Source organism: Heterodontus francisci, chromosome 3 (assembly GCF_036365525.1).
Source record: "Heterodontus francisci isolate sHetFra1 chromosome 3, sHetFra1.hap1, whole genome shotgun sequence".
NCBI lineage: Eukaryota > Metazoa > Chordata > Chondrichthyes > Heterodontiformes > Heterodontidae > Heterodontus > Heterodontus francisci.
The window spans coordinates 84,711,425-84,728,149 of NC_090373.1; positions in this window are offsets into that span (position 1 = coordinate 84,711,425).

Consider the following 16,725-nt stretch of genomic DNA (forward strand, 5'->3'; position numbering starts at 1 on the left):
ATTGCAATATCAACCACACATACTGGATGGATTTTAGTTCTTATCCAGATTATTTGGTAGGCCTCTTGGAGCATAATATTCCTTTTTTTTAAAACATACTTTTAGAGAAGGGGGAGCAAAGGGTGAACTTGTTGGGTGGCCTTTGCTGGCCATGTATGTTCTATCTTCACTGTCCAGAAAATTACTGGAAATAACTTCGAAGTTGAGAAAATGTTGGATAACAATCACAGAGCAGCCATGATTTATTTGAATGATGGAAGAGGCTTGAAAAGTTCCTAGAAAAGAAAGTTATGATCAGTTTTCTCAATTTGAAACCAATATTTGGAATACATTTATGGAAATCAATTCCATGCTAATGGTTTAGGACAATTTTTTTTTTTAAATATCACTGACCAAAAAGAGCACCAATACTAGAAATACAAAAACTACAAGGACCTTCAGAAACTACAAATAACTCAGTCCTGGCATTTTAGGTTTGAATGGCTGCGCTTTATATTAATCTTATAGCCTCGCAGAAGGAGACCATTTGGCCCATTGTGTCTGAACTGGCTTATTGGTTGTGATTGTTATCCAACAGTGTTAACAAGTAAGTCAGGTACAGCATAGGCAGATACATTGTAAAACTCTCTGATTATGGAGGAAAGTGCACTTTGTGTAACAGGCTTCCAATTTTGTTGCACGTAGCACTCAGGAAAACTTTCACTAATGAGTCTTAATACCCACTCCAATTGATCATTCTGCAGCACTTTGATTTTTCCCATTATCCAATATCACTTATAGTTAAGGCCTTTCTGACTGCCAGTTTAGTACCAACTTGTGGACCAATTTATGACCCACTTCTATTGAAAACTGGGTTGAGACTCCAAGCTCATTTCATGACTGATACTTAAAACTTGCAGACAGAAGAGGCATTGCCTTGATATGAGATGATCAAACATATGTCCCAAAGATGTCACTAAGGCACTCAGTCTTGTATACAGTTAACAATCAGCAGGTTTCTAATTAAAAATATGAAGCTTCACTTCAAGTTGCCCCCAGTATGCTGATCTGGATTGCAAAATGCACACAAACAGTAACCAGACTGCCATGAACAGTGGCAGTTACTGTTACATACACAAACTGCAAAGTTCCTTTTGTGGTGTTTCCCACAGCTAAGTCTAAATTTCTTTTTCGTATTGAAAATCAGTTTCAGTAATGTGTAATTTGTGTTGTTCTAAATTTCAAAAATCTTTTGGTCCCAGCTGAAAAGAATTTTTTTTACATTTTCTATTAACATTTTGCAAAATAGTTAACTTTTACTTACAATTTTGAGAATGTGTATTTGTAAAGCAGTTTTGTGTTGGAGCCATTAACATCATGTGCCACAGAGTGGTATGACACAAATTCATGTGTTACTCCTCAACTTTGCTTAATTCTTTATTTGAGCCACACCAGACTGATAGATGTCAAGCAGCTGCTTGTGTTCATGTAGAGAGGGATATGGAATGGAATTTGATATCTTGACTGGCTGATAATTGATTGCGCCTTTAGTTGGTGAAAAGGGGAATTGACAGAGTCTTCAAGTTTTCCAGGATTTTTTCTTTGTTAGCATATTTTGGGCCTTCACGAACTAAAGTTTCATTAAGAGTCCAACCAGTACAGAACAGTTAATTCCAGTGATATTCCATTCAGGCACCAAAAAAGCATACGCCAGCAGTCTTCTGAATGGACTTGGCTGAAGAAGGGCCAGAATAATCTGTTATAATCATTGGGCAGAAATAACCAATAATGAAACAGATGGGGACGACTAATGTCAAATTTAGCCATTGGAAAACAGCACTTCGTCCCACCGAGTCTGTGCCAACCATCAACCAACCATTTATACTAATCCCATATTCCCTACCACATCCCCACAATTCTCCTACCACCTACCTACACTAGGGACAATTTACAATGGCCAATTTGGCTATCAACGTTCCACATTATCTTTGGCTGTGGGAGGAAACCGGAGCACCCGGCAGAAACCCACACGATCATGGGGAGAACTTGCAAACTCCGCACAGTACCCAGAATTAAACCCGGGACGCTGGAGCTATGAGGCTGCAGTGCTAACCACTGCGCCACTCTGTTGGTGCAATAAAAGGAAATGCTGGAACTTCTGATGAAGGGTCACTGAGCTGAAATGTTAACTCTGCTTCTCTTTCCACAGATGCTGCCAGACCTGCTGAGTATTGCCAGCATTTCCTGTTTTTATTTCTGATTTCCGGTATCTGCAGTATTTTGCTTTTATATCAATTGGTGCATCTACATCAAGCTTTGGCAAAACATTCAGAAGAACATGGAATGCTAAAACAGATGGTAGCATGAGTGGAGATTATTATATCCCTCTCGGATACTGAAGACCCAAGGAACAATTGTTAGCGATCAACATAACGGGGCAATATTAAATAATGCATCAAAGTACAAGATCTTGGGTGAGAAATTGGATGCAACGGCACCCATTTTTCAGGCGCAGAATAAGGCCAAAAAGTACCAATTTCATGGTGCTGTCTCCTGTGCTGCAAGGGTATCTGAAATTAGGCTTCACACCCACACAAGCTGATTTTCCAATTTTTATTTCTAAAATCATTTTCTGAAAATTCCTTCATATAAAATTTTGCAAGAGTGAAATAAAGGTTTTTCACAAATTTAAATGCAGCCTTTACAAAGATATAGCACATCTTTAAATTTACAGATAAGAGCACCCAAATATTTCAGCAAGCTAATGCATTTACTGTCATTGTTGCTATATTTAACTTCATTGTGTTATCATTCACTATTTTTAATGACTGTTTCCAAAACCTCCATTATAGTGTTGGAGTCTAATGCAGTGCCTATTTCTTTCTAATTAGGATGAAAGTCAATATTGAGTTTCTGTACTACCCCTAGAATCTCATTTTGGATTTTCCAATCCAGTGCCTAAATTCTAAAAACATTTAAAAAAATAATTACAGTACTGCAACCATAGTAAATTTATAATTGTATTTATCTTTGTTGTAGTTTCAAAAATAAAATTGTATCAATATTTTACAGAAATACAGATCATGCTTTGTAAACTACTTGTTAGTCACAGAAATTAATATAATAGTATTCATCGTAAATAAGTCCATATTTAAATGTGAGTTTTTTTATACTAATGATATCAATAAGCTGTTCTGTAATGAAAAAAAAATGCTGAATCATAAATCTTGAATTCCTGCAATTGTTTCATTGGCACATTTTGTTCACATCTAAAATGTTTACAGATTGTACTGTAGAATAAGAATTTTAAACTAGAAATATCCTGTTGTGATAAAGTTATGGCTATGAAAAGGAATGATTATTTTGATCGTAACTCTACCTTTGGCATAATTATCACGAGCTTTCAGTTTCAGCAGGTTTAAAACACAGCCATTGTGGAATAGTTCACATCAACAGAACCCCAATAAGAAGGGTCACTGACCCGAAACGTTAACTCTGCTTCTCTTTCCACAGATGCTGCCAGACCTGCTGAGTGGTTCCAGCATTTCTTGTTTTTATTCCCAATAAACTATTTATTGGTACAGAATTCACTAAACTGAGCCAACTAGCCATTTTCTGTATTAAATGCTAATTTACTTTATATGCAATATGAACCACATTTGAAATGGATATAAGTACTATTGCACACATCAGGACTTTAGCCATGTTACTGAATATTACCATTGTCTCGTGGATGGAATATTCATCGCGATAGTATTATCCATTCAGTAGCGGAAAGATAAAAACAGAGGAAGGGATAACAGCTCGATTGATGATTTTTTTTCCAGAAAATTTGCTGGCTGGAACCAACACTTTGCCTTTCTCACTTCAGATGGCATTGCTGACTGATGTGGTGTAAAGAACTGGTTACTCTATTACCCCAGCTATAAAGATCAATGCAACTGCAGGCTCCTTTCCAGTTCCAGTGGGTGATTGTCCAGATATTGTGTGGGTTTCTTTGATCAACTACATCTAGAAGATCAAATGTGCGCTGCTAATGGGAACTTCTGGAATCATCAATTTGCTCTTTGTTAGGGCTATACATTCTGTACAGGTTGTGCAGAGTTTGTGAAGATATACAAATTTAGGAGATCTTGTGAAACCTAAAATCAATTCAAAGTACTGCAAAATTAGACAAATTTCATGGAGTTGGCCTGACTTCACAACCTGTGAAAAGAACACAATTGTACTTATAGCCCAAGAATAAGAAATAGCATTCAATCAATTCAATGCAACAGCAGGATTTCTTAGGAAGTCCAGTGAATGACAATTGAATGAAAATTATTGATCTTAGTTTATCTGAACTGTAAATTATTCTATTCATTGACTATGCACATTGTGTAATAAAAAACAGAAAATGCTGAAAATACTCAGCAGGTCAGGCGGCATCGGTTGAGAGAGAAACAGAGTTAATGGGCTGGATTTTACCAGCCCCTTGACGCCATGGGTCGTGGCGGGGTGGCCTGTAAAATGCTAGCGGGAGTGGCCCGCCACATCCCACGATGCCGAGAAGGCCCCGCCGGATATTAGCGGTGGCGGCGAGGCCTCGGTGCAGAGGGGCCTTCATTAAAATATTCAAATGAGGGTACGGAGTTCCGAGGTGAGACACTGGTGAGGAGGGGGGAGAAGTCAAATTATCAGGGCAGAAGGTGGGGGGAAGTGGGAAAAACAATAATCATTGGCTGTGGGGCTGGTGGGAAGGGGTTGAAGGGCAAATGTGATGAGATTGGGGTGGGGGGGGGGGAAGTTCCTGCTGGGACTGAAATACATTTCAATCACATCAGACAATAAAAACACCATTGTGGGGGTTGGGAAAGGGCCTCCATCTTTTAATGTTTTATTTGAATGTGACAGTACTTTAAACATTTAAATTTACCTGAAGGGCTTGAAGCCCTTCAAAAATGGCGCAGGTGCCAGCGTGGTGGCTGGCTCCTCTACGTCATTGGGGGCGGCAACTCCACCCCCTCCATTTAAATGAACCCCTGCGTGTAATATCGCAGGGGCCCTGCGGCGGCCGCTCAGTGCAGGTATGCCGCCGACTTCAAAGCATGCCGCTGCGATGTGTGGCAAGCTAATAAAATTCAGCCCAATGTTTCAGGTCGATGACCATTCATCAGAAACAGCTGGCTTTATGCAAAATGAAGTGGGGTACTCTCAATCCAGTTCTTGGTGTAGCACAAATCATGGCAACAGGAGATTCAGGGAAAATAAAAGTGGTACCCTTATAAAGGTAATCTACGGACTTGCAAACGAAAAAACTAACAGTAACAACATGGAAGCAACTATTTTCTATAATTGGCACCATTCCTAGGGTATAGCATTTCTTCTTCTTCTTTGGCCTCCTTGTCTCGAGAGACAATGGGTAAGCGCCTGGAGGTGGTCAGTGGTTTGTGGAGCAACGCCTGGAGTGGCTATAAAGGCCAATTCTAGAGTGACAGACTCTTCCACAGATGCTGCAGGAGAAATTGTTTGTCGGGGCTGTTACACAGTTGGCTCTCCCCTTGCGCTTTTGTCTTTTTTACTGCCAACTGCTAAGTCTCTTCGACTCGCCACACTTTAGCCCCGCCCTTATGGCTGCCCGCCAACTCTGGCGATCGCTGGCAACTGACTCCCACGACTTGTGATCAATGTCACAGGACTTCATGTCGCGTTTGCAGACGTCTTTAAAGCGGAGACATGGACGGCTGGTGGGTCTGATACCAGTGGCGAGCTCGCTGTACAATGTGTCTTTGGGGATCCTGCCATCGTCCATGCGCTCACATGGCCAAGCCATCTCAAGCGCCGCTGACTCAGTAGTGTGTATAAGCTGGGGATGTTGGCTGCCTCGAGGACTTCTGTGTTGGAGATACGGTCCTGCCACCTGATGCCAAGTATTCTCTGGAGGCAGCGAAGATGGAATGAATTGAGACGTCGCTCTTGGCTGACATACATTGTCCAGGCCTCGCTGCCATCGAACAAGTTACTGAGGACACAGGCTTGATACACTCGGACTTTTGTGTTCCGTGTCAGTGCGCCATTTTCCCACACTCTCTTGGCCAGTCTGGACATAGCAGTGGAAGCCTTTCCCATGCGCTTGTTGATTTCTGCATCGAGAGACAGGTTACTGGTGATAGTTGAGCCTAGGTAGGTGAACTCTTGAACCACTTCCAGAGCGTGGCCGCCAATATTGATGGATGGAGCATTTCTGATGTCCTGTCCCACGATGTTCGTTTTCTTGAGGCTGATGGTTAGGCCAAATTCGTTGCAGGCAGCTGCAAACCTGTCGATGAGACTCTGCAGACACTCTTCAGTGTGAGATGTTAAAGCAGCATCGTCAGCAAAGAGGAGTTCCCTGATGAGGACTTTCCGTACTTTGGTCTTCGCTCTTCGACAGGCAAGGTTGAACAACCTGCCCCCTGATCTTGTGTGGAGGAAAATTCCTTCTTCTGAAGACTTGAACGCATGTGAGAGCAGCAGGGAGAAGAAATTCCCAAACAGTGTGGGTGCGAGAACACAGCCCTGTTTCACGCCACTCAGGATAGGAAAGGGGTCCCCATTTAAACAGAAGCTAAATAGGTACCTGAGGGAGAAAGGAATAAAAGAATATGCTGGTGGGGTTAGATGAAGGAGGTTGGGAGGAGGCTCGTGTGGAACATAGACACTGGCATGCATGTGCTGCATCGAAAGGACTGTTACGATGTAATACTCTGTATTTTCTCCCTTTTATGGACCTGAACATTATACATTTAGTATGCAGTATATCCAATGCGACTTTGGACAAACTGTCTTAATGTTTTTCATTCTGTACGTACACAAGGAAGTTCTTTTAAAATAATTGATTCTGTGTGCAGTTTACACAAATCATATCACAGCCAAGTTGTGGTATAGACATGGGGTCAGCAACACCAAAGAAATCTATTGGCATAGATCAGCAAAAAGGGCAGACAGATGGCAGATGCGATTTAATATCAATAAGTGTAAGGTAATACATTTTGGAAAAAAGAAAGGGAACAGGAATATATACTTAATGGAAAGACACTAAATGTTTTAAATGAACAGAAAGTTTCAAAACCGAGTTCCCTGAAAGCGTGAGCACAGGTCGATAAATATATCAAAACACTAATAGCATCTTGAGTTTTTTAATTAGGGTTGCTGAGTACAAGAGTTAAGAAGCAACGATAAATTTGTATAAAATATTTAGAGTAGTTTGTGCAGTTTCAGATTCCCCATTATAGAAAGGACCTTAATGCCACAATGTAGACTTAACAGAATTAAGTTAGGTATGGGAAGCTAGAGTTATGAGCAGAGACTTGAGATACTGGAGTAGAGATGGCTGAGCAGATTTAATGGAAGTTTTTAAAGTTATGAAGGGTTTTGATAAGGTAAATAGAGAAAGAATATTTTCCCTCGGACCATCAATTATTATTTGTCACTGAAGTAAGTTAGGAGAAATTTCGTTATACAGCAGGTTGCTGGAGTGGTTGGGAGTATCTCAGACAGAGACAAATGTATCATTGTAGGAAAAAAATAGATAAATAATTGACACAGAGGAAGACACAGGATGAAAGGAGAGATCCAGGGCAGAAGATGAGTTATCAGTTGCTCTAACAATGAGCCAGCATAGACATGATAGGCTAAATGGGTTCCTTTAGTTCTATAAACTTCTGTGGTTCTACTGTACTTTGTTCAGCAATAGGTTAGGTATTAACAGAAGACACTACACATGTGTTTACCAATTTGTGATGATACACAAATGATAAATGTTCTTCATTATGTAACTTTCAGAAATATATTTTTATCTTTCTAAGTTGTCTCTTCTATACCATTAACATTCTTTTTTTACACAATGTCAGGTTTTTATTTATTTAAGGTGTTGTATTCAACTGGTCAATAACAGGTCCTCACACTATTTTGGTTTTGTATATTCACAGTAGTCCCGAAGATGGAAACCAATTTCCTCAGTGGCTCTCCATCAAATCAATCTCCCGAGTATCTCCATTTTCAGTTCAACCTCTCAACTTGCAGGTAATGCCAACTGAATCACTTTTGTAAAGATTCCATTTTGGAATTATATAATTCCCACAGGAAACTGGAGGGTAGCCAGTCCAACACGTGTTCAAGAAGGGATGGTGGGATAAACAGCTAACAATAGATCAGTTAATCTGTCAGTTGAAGACTAACTCTTAAAGCCATCATTTGAGGTGAAATTAGTGAGCATTCAGAAATGTGTAGGTTAATTAAGGGCAACCAGCATAGATTTGTTAATGGTAAGTCATGTTTGACAACTTTAATACAGTTTTTGAAGAAGTGATCAGCTTAGATAAAAGAAATGTATTGATGTGGTGTATTTTGATTTTTGAAATGGATTCACTTTGCATAGATGCTATTGCAGTCATGGTGTATACATAGCCTGAATCTGGAAGGTGGGCCTGACAAGCCAACAGAGACAATAGGTTTGAGAGTCCCTAAAAGAGAATCCTATGCCACGTTGTTCAGGCATCGTACATGCTATGCACTACGGCTGCTAAAAAATTATTTAAATGAGGACTCAAAATTTGCTGTAGCCTGGCATCTAGCAGTGTCAACTGTTAGTTAGGCTTGCCCCTGCACCCTTCAACTCAAAACATTTTTGCCCGCAAAGTTGTTGAAAGTGTGACCTGAATGGCACAGCCTCTGGGACCTAAGTGAACAGGGCAGCCAACAGGGTATCTCCTTAACCAAGCGATTTAAGGATTAGAAAATAAACACAGGAAGGTCTGAGAAGAAGAATGAATTAAAGGAGTGAATTCATTGTCAATAAATAAAAGCAAAATACTGCAGATGCTGGAAATCTGAAATAAAAACAAGAAATGCTGGAAATACTCAGCAGATCTGGCAGCATCTGTGGCGAGAGAAGCGGAGTCAACATTTCAGGTCAGTGACTCTCCTTCTGAATTCAACATCAAATCGGCTTCATAATAGAAATAAAAAGGGGGGGGGAAAGAAAAGTTGGATTAAAAGGGAGAGAAAAAGGAGGCAGAAAGAAGTAAGATTTTTTTTTAAATAACATGTTTAAAATCGCCCTGAAAAATTCAAAACCTGAAAGAACGAGACTCCACACTTGTAATAGTTAATTTTCAGTGCCAGAGAAGCTGATTGACAGTCATTAACACTTATCATGTCATTAGTTGGCATCCTTTCATCTATGAAAGATGATGGACACACAACAAACAATCCAATTAGGTGGGGTGTCTTCTCTTGATGCACCTTTGCTGATGGCTGTGTAGGCCAGTCCTTGAGAGGCAGGTTCTGCCACAAGTGCTGAGCGTGAATCTGCCAAGTGACACTGTAAATTGTTGTTTTTGATGTTGGCGCCTGTTGCCAAGCTGCTGTAGCAACTGGTCTCGGTGTCTGGTTATTTGTATTGTGCACAACTGTGATTGGTAGTGCACACCAGTCCACAGGATGTATCGCCATTTCCCTCTTTCACCAGCTAGTGACTCCCAGGTGCGCGAAGTCAACATTTGGGGCCTTCATATCACCCGTGCAAGCATCCGTGAAGTGGAGCTTTGCGCTTGTAATGACTATACTTAACTTCCTGTGATGAACGCAATGGGTATCTACAACAAGTTCCTAAAAAAAAGGGAGTCAAAGGATGACATGCCATTTTCACGAAGCTTACCTTTTTGGTGGTCGTTGAGGAATCCAGAGTTAGCATGTCCGGCTCCTGCTCTGCGATATCCAATTTCCTGGAGGGGACTTAAAACAGGTGATAAGCCTGCCCAAATAGTAGATACCAGGATTTACATCAAAGCAATTTGGAAACACTATCTTGTGGTGAAAAATAGCAGTTCAGAAGACACTTGGCAACATCAGGAAAGGGCCAGAAAACTTTTCTTTTAAATGAGCAATTCCAGCTTGATTGAAAATTAGTTGCTAGACAGTAATGGAACTTACTTCTGTGGAAAGTCAATAAGTGGTGTTGTTTTCTTTGACAGGCATAAACAAACATAATTCTGCTTGCACCTTGTTTTTTTAAATCACCAATGCCAGAGTTATTATTGATACACTCCATCAAGCTTTACATTGTAGTAATTGAACTCCTCTTAATTGACCAAAATTATTATACTGCCCCCTACTGGTACATTCTGCCATTCATAAAACATAGAAAATTATGGTTTCTTGTAAAGAATGGTGACTTGGGTGAAGCAATTAAGGATGCTAGCACCAGTATCCTACGAACATGTCCTCAGAAAAGGAAGAAAAAGCAGAATTCTGACAGGGACAAAACTTGTAAAATTCTTTGTTTGGTTGTTTGCATAAAGTACAAACATGATTTAACAGCTGTTTTTGAAGTCCAACATGTTAAACTTCTTCTTTGCTACTAGATTTAGTTTGATCCTGGAACTGAATGTGTAAACATTATTCGATACAGATTTCAGTTATAAAACCAGTGAAGTAAGTAGGGAAACCTTTTTCTCCAATTTTTTCTCTCTCCTTTCCTAAAAGCAGTGGAGTATACCAGGGTATAATTACACAGGCACTCTAGTACCTTAACCAAGTTATTCATTATTTGTAAGCCTCCACAGTGACTATTGGTAGGCTATTCAACCATTAAGGTCATCACAGTAAAACCTGATCTTCACCCAACATCCACATGCACACACTTTCTAATTGGAGTCACTGGATAGAAATCAGGGGATATTTTTTCCCTTTCCTAGCATGTGGACACTGAATTAGCCTCACTGTTGGTTGAAATGAGTGACTCAAAACATATCAGTGATTGAACTGGAGAACTTCCTGGCTTGTGTGTGTCTTGGTACTATATTGTTGGATGGGCATGTCCAAAGAGCCATTTTGAAAGCCGTATTTTCAGAAAGCAAATAATTTAAGTGAGTAAATTTACAATCACAAAACTTTTAAAGATATTCCATATCTAACCAAACAAGATTTTTCTAAGCATTGGAAACACATATCTAGGTGTCTGGTTGTTTGTATTGTGCACAACTGTGATTGGTGATCTGACTCAAATCATAAAAATGTTAGCTTTTTTGATACACTTTTTTACTAAGTTTTACCATAACATGTAGGTACAATTTCTATTATACAGTTTCCTATCTGTTTATATGTATATGAAATACACGTACATACCCCATCTAATATGTAGTTGCAGTTTATGTTGAGTTCTTAACAAATATTGTAGATGTGTACTGGCAATTCCACTAGGGGGAGCAGTGTTGCATTGCTCTACCCCAGGGGTCTCCAACCTTTTCTTTAGTGAGAGATATAACAAAAATCATAAGTTACTTAAAAATATATTGAAAAAATATGCAATAGATAAATGCAAACTAAATATGTAGCTATTATAATTACACTATAGTGTATTTAATATGAAGTAAAACTGATCTTAACTTTATTTCAATGTGATACTTGACACTGCATGCAAGCCTAGCCAAGAAATCACTGTTCTTGCTGGTGTCCAGAAGTTCAGCATGGATTCATTGAGTGGTTGGTATCAGTTTAGCAACGCCATCTTCCCTGGAATCTACCTCCCTTGACAGTCTCACACTGGAAATTGTTGGGCTTGACTGGGCTCAAAAGTACTTGGGCTTAAACAGCTTTTCCTCCATCTGCACTCCAGCTCAAACTAATGTAACAAAAAAGACCTACAAAGGAGGCCAGGGAGCAAATTCTGCATCCAACACCCATCCCAATACAAACTGGCTGTGTTTCTTGACTCAGTTCTATGAGCAATGTCTGCAATAAAACAAAAGCAAAATACAGTGGATGCTGGAAATCTGAAATAAAAGGAGAAAATGCAGGAAATACTCAGCAGGTCTGGCAGCATCTGTGGAGAGAGAAACAGAGTTAATGTTTCAGGTCTGTGACCTTTCACCACAACATGAAAGGTCACAGACCTGAAATATTAACTCTGTTTCTCTCTCCACAGATGCTGCCTGACCTGCTGAGTATTTCCAGCACTTGCTGTTTTTATTTCAGATTTCCAGCATCCACAGTACTTTGATTTTATTCTTATTGCTGTGTTTGAGGCCTACACCGGGTGTTTATTCAGACTCCCCGCCCACCAACTGACTCCATTCCTTCCCGCCCACCTGCCGGCTACATTCCTCTCCTGCCCTTGGCAGTTTCTCACCCGCTGTGGATCTGACACAGCCACCTCCATCCGGTTCCAGCTCCCGCACTGCACATGTTCCAGTCACCGCTGGCAAACTACTCAAAGACCACCGGCAAGCTACTTAGAGACCACTGGCGAGCTACTCAGAGGCCACCGGCGAGCTACTCAGAGACCACCAGCAAGCTACTCAGCGACTGTCAGTGAGCTACTCAGAGACCACCGGTGAGCTACTCAGAGTCCACCGGCAAGCTGCTAGTCGCTCGCAATCAATGTGTTGGCAACCCCTGCTCTACGGGTATTGCAAGTTGAGCTAGGGAACCTGTCAAGCAATCTTTCTGTATTTGAACCCCACGTTGATTGACAGTTTGAATTATTGTAACCTTTTAATGTTCGTTTGCAACAGCTTTATCAAAGGCCAGCAAATTACTTAAGTTAGTCATATCCTTTTATTTAATTTTACTTTGCCAGGTGAACAACGAGTTGACTAGTTCAGTACACCATGTAAAACCTTTTCATTGTGAATGTCTGGTTTAAACAAAGAATATTACTGCTGAGAACTACTAGAATTTGAACACATTTATTATTTTGAAACAGGGACTTTAAGTTAAGCGTTGTACCCTAGTAAAATCTGCTGTGTTCTTGCTTCTGTTTTCTTTTATTTCCTGATGAAGTTGATCTGTTTGTATCCTGAGATAAACACTCTGTCAGCATGTTAGTTGTCTGCCAGTTGGAGAGATCAAGAACTTATGATGATAGCCCATGCTATTACCACTGAATACCTCACTGGTGAAATAATTCACTGTTCATCCTGAAGCCCACTAAGCCAGATTACTTTGCACAAAAGGTCACATTTCAGATCATAGGGAGTGTGGGTTTGCCAGTGGAAGTGGACTTCTGTGCATGGCACAAGAAAAGAAATCTGGAGCATGATTGCATTGTAAGAACTGTACACAAGTTATATCTGCACCAGTAGGTAGAGATGTCATTTTTAATTTACTTTGTATAACATGTCTAGCCCTAAGTTAGAAATCAATTTTTGACTGCACAAAAATAATGGATGGATCAATAAAAGGAAAAAGGTCCTCCGAGGTAATTATTTTTAGTTACCTTACTGCCAAGATTTTTTTTAAATGAAAATCTTCTTCAAGCTTCCCAAGTCCTGATAGATAAAGGAGTTTGGTTGAAACATTTGTACTTGTTATGACTAGACCTTACCCATACATTTATTTCTATAGGCAGCTACACGGTCTGGTGCACTGTCCTGAATTTAGTAACAATCAATCCACTCCTCTGTAGCTTTAAAGCTTGTTTCCTAGCCACTCCAATAGTGTAAAGGGCACAGGAGATATTCTTTATTCCAGATCTTGAGCACAATTGCTATTTTTACTCAAAAGTACAAGATGAAACTGCACTTTAGTTGTTTGAAAAAATATTCTTGTTTTTCATCTCATATATATACACACACACATTATATATATATATATTCTTGTGTCTAGCAAGTATTTTGCACAATACACCATAGGCGTCATATTTTGTCATTTTGCATATGGTGGAACAGAATTCCCAGCTGCCAAGATTCTATGATGCAATCCCTGTCCCAAAACCTGGGTTGAGGTCACGTGGATGGACAGGGCAGCCGCAGGTAACTACAAGTGTTCATCAGAGGTGCATTCCCTAATGGGGACCTGGAAATTCAAGTCATGGAGTCATAGAGTTATACAGCATAAAAACAGGCCCTTTGGCCCACCGTGTCCGCGCCGGCCATCAAGCCTATCTATTCTAATCCCATTTTCCAGCACTTGGCCCCTGGCCTTGTCTGCTATCGGGTTTCAAGTGCTCATCTAAATACTTCTTAAATGTTGTGAAGGTTCCTGCCTCGACCACCCCTTCAGGCAGTGTATTCCAGATTCCAACCACCCTCTGGGTGAAAAAATGTTTCCTCAAATCCCCTCTAAACCTCCTGCCCCTTACCTTAAATCTATGCCCCCTGGTTAATAACACCTCTGCTAAGGGAAAAAGTTTCTTCCTATCTACCCTATCTATGCCCCTCATAATTTTGTATACCTCAATCAGGTTCCCCCTCAGCCTTCTCTGCTCTAAGGATAACAACCCTAGCCTATCCAATTTCTCTTCATAGCTGAAATGCTCCAGCCCAGGCAACATCCTGGTGAATCTCCTCTGCACCCTCTCCAGTGCAATCACATGCTTCCTATAGTGTGGCGATCAGAAGAGTACACAGTACTCCAGCTGTGACCTAACTAGCATTTTATACAGCACCATCATAATCGCCCTGCTCTTATATTCTACACCTGTGCTAATAAAGGCAAGTATCCCATATGCCTTCCTAACCACCTTATCTACCTGTGCTGCTGCCTTCAGTGATCTATGGACAAGTACACCAAGGTCCCTCTGACCCTCTGTACTTCCTAGGGTCCTACCATCCATTGTATATTCTCTTGCCTTGTTAGTCCTCCCAAAATGCATCACCTCACACTTCTCAGGATTAAATTCCATTTGCCACTGCTCTGCCCATCTTACCAGCCCATCTATACCGTCCTGTAATCTAAGGCTATCCTCCTCACTCTTTACGAGAACACCAATTTTCTTGTCACCTGCAAACTTACTGATCATACCTCCTGTATTCACGTCTAAATCATTAATGTACACTACAAACAGCAAGGATCCCAGTATCGATCCCTGCAGTACACCACTGGTCACAGGCTTCCAATCGCAAAAACAACCCTCGACCATCACTCTCTGCCTCCTACCACTAAGCCAATTTTGGATCCAATTTGCCAAATTGCCCTGGATCCCATGGGCTCTTACCTTCTTGACCAATCTCCCATGCGGGACCTTGTCAAAAACCTTAGTGATGTCCATGTAGACTACATCAACTGCTTTACCCTCATCTACACACCTGTCACCTCCTCAAAAAATTCAATCAAATTTGTAAGACATAATCTCCCCCTGACAAAGCTATGCTGACTATCCTTGATTAATCGCTGCCTCTCCAAGTGGAGATTAATCCTGTCCCTCTGAATTTTTTCCAATAGTTTCCCTACCACTGATGTTAGACTCACTGGCCTATAATTACCTGGTTTATCCTTACTACACTTCTTGAACAATGGTACCACATTCGCTGTCCTCCAGTCCTCTTGCACTTCTCCTGTGGCCAGAGAGGATTTGAAAATTTGTGTCAGAGCCCCTGCAATCTCCTCCCTTGCCTCACATAGCAGCCTGGGATACATCTCATCTGGGCCTGGGGATTTATCCACTTTTAAGCCTGCTAAAACAGCTAATACCTCCTCACTTTCAATGCTAATTTGTTGACGTATATCACAATCCCCCTCCCTGATCTCTACACCTACATCATCCTTCTCCATAGTGAACACAGATGAAAAGTAATCATTTAAAACCTCACCTAAGTCCTCCGGCTCCACACAAAGATTGCCACTTCAGTCATTAATGGGCCCTACTCTTTCCCTGGTTATCCTTTTGCCCTTAATATACTTATAAAACACCTTGGGACTTTCCTTTATCTTGCCTGCCATTATTTTTTCATGCCCCCTCTTTGCTCTTCTAATTACTTTTTTAAGTATCCCCCTACACTTTCTATATTCCTGTAGGGCCTCCGCTGTTTTCAGCCCTAGCAATCTGCCATAAAACCTCCTTTTTTTCCCTAATCCAATCCTCTATATCCCTTGACATCCAGGGTTCCCTGGATTTATTGGTTCTACCCTTCACCTTAACGGGTATATGTTGGCTCTGAACTCTCACTATTTCCTTTTTGAATGACTCCCACTGGTCTGATGTAGACTTTCCTACAAGTAGCTGCTCCCAGTCCACTTTGGCCAGATCCTGTTTTATCATATTGAAATTGGTCTTCCCCCAATTCAGGTACCTTTATTTCCGGTCCATCTTTGTCCTTTTCCATAACTACCTTAAATCTTACAGGGTTCCGAAGAAGGGTCACTGACCCGAAACGTTAACTCTGCTTCTCTTTTCACAGATGCTGCCAGACCTGCTGAGTGGTTCCAGCATTTCTTGTTTTTATTTCAGATTTCCAGCATCTGCAGTATTTTGCTTTTATTAAATCTTACAGAGTTATGGTCACTATCCCTAAAATGCTCCCCCACTGACACTTCTCCCACTTGTCTGGCTTCATTCCCTAAGATTAGGTCCAGCACCGCCCCACTCGTGTAGGACTTTCTACGTGCTGGCTCAAAAAGCTCTCCTGGATGCATTTTAAGAATTCCGCCCCCTTTAAGCCTTTTGCACTAAGACTATCCCAGTTAATATTGAGGAAGTCCAAACCCCCTACTATTATTACCCTATTATTTTTACACCTCTCTGAGATTTGCCGACATATCTGCTCCTCTAACTCTCCCTGACTGTTTGGCGGTCTGTAGTACACTCCCAGCAAAGACTAAGCTGCCAGTCCCGCCATTCCCTCAACCATGTCTCTGTGATAGCAATAATATCATAATCCTCAATTCATCTACCTTACCTATAAGACTCCTTGCTTTAAATTAGATGCAATGCAGCCTTGCATTATTCGCTTGTGTCTTAACAGGTCTATATTTGCTCTGCCTTCCAGACTGACTTAGTTTCTC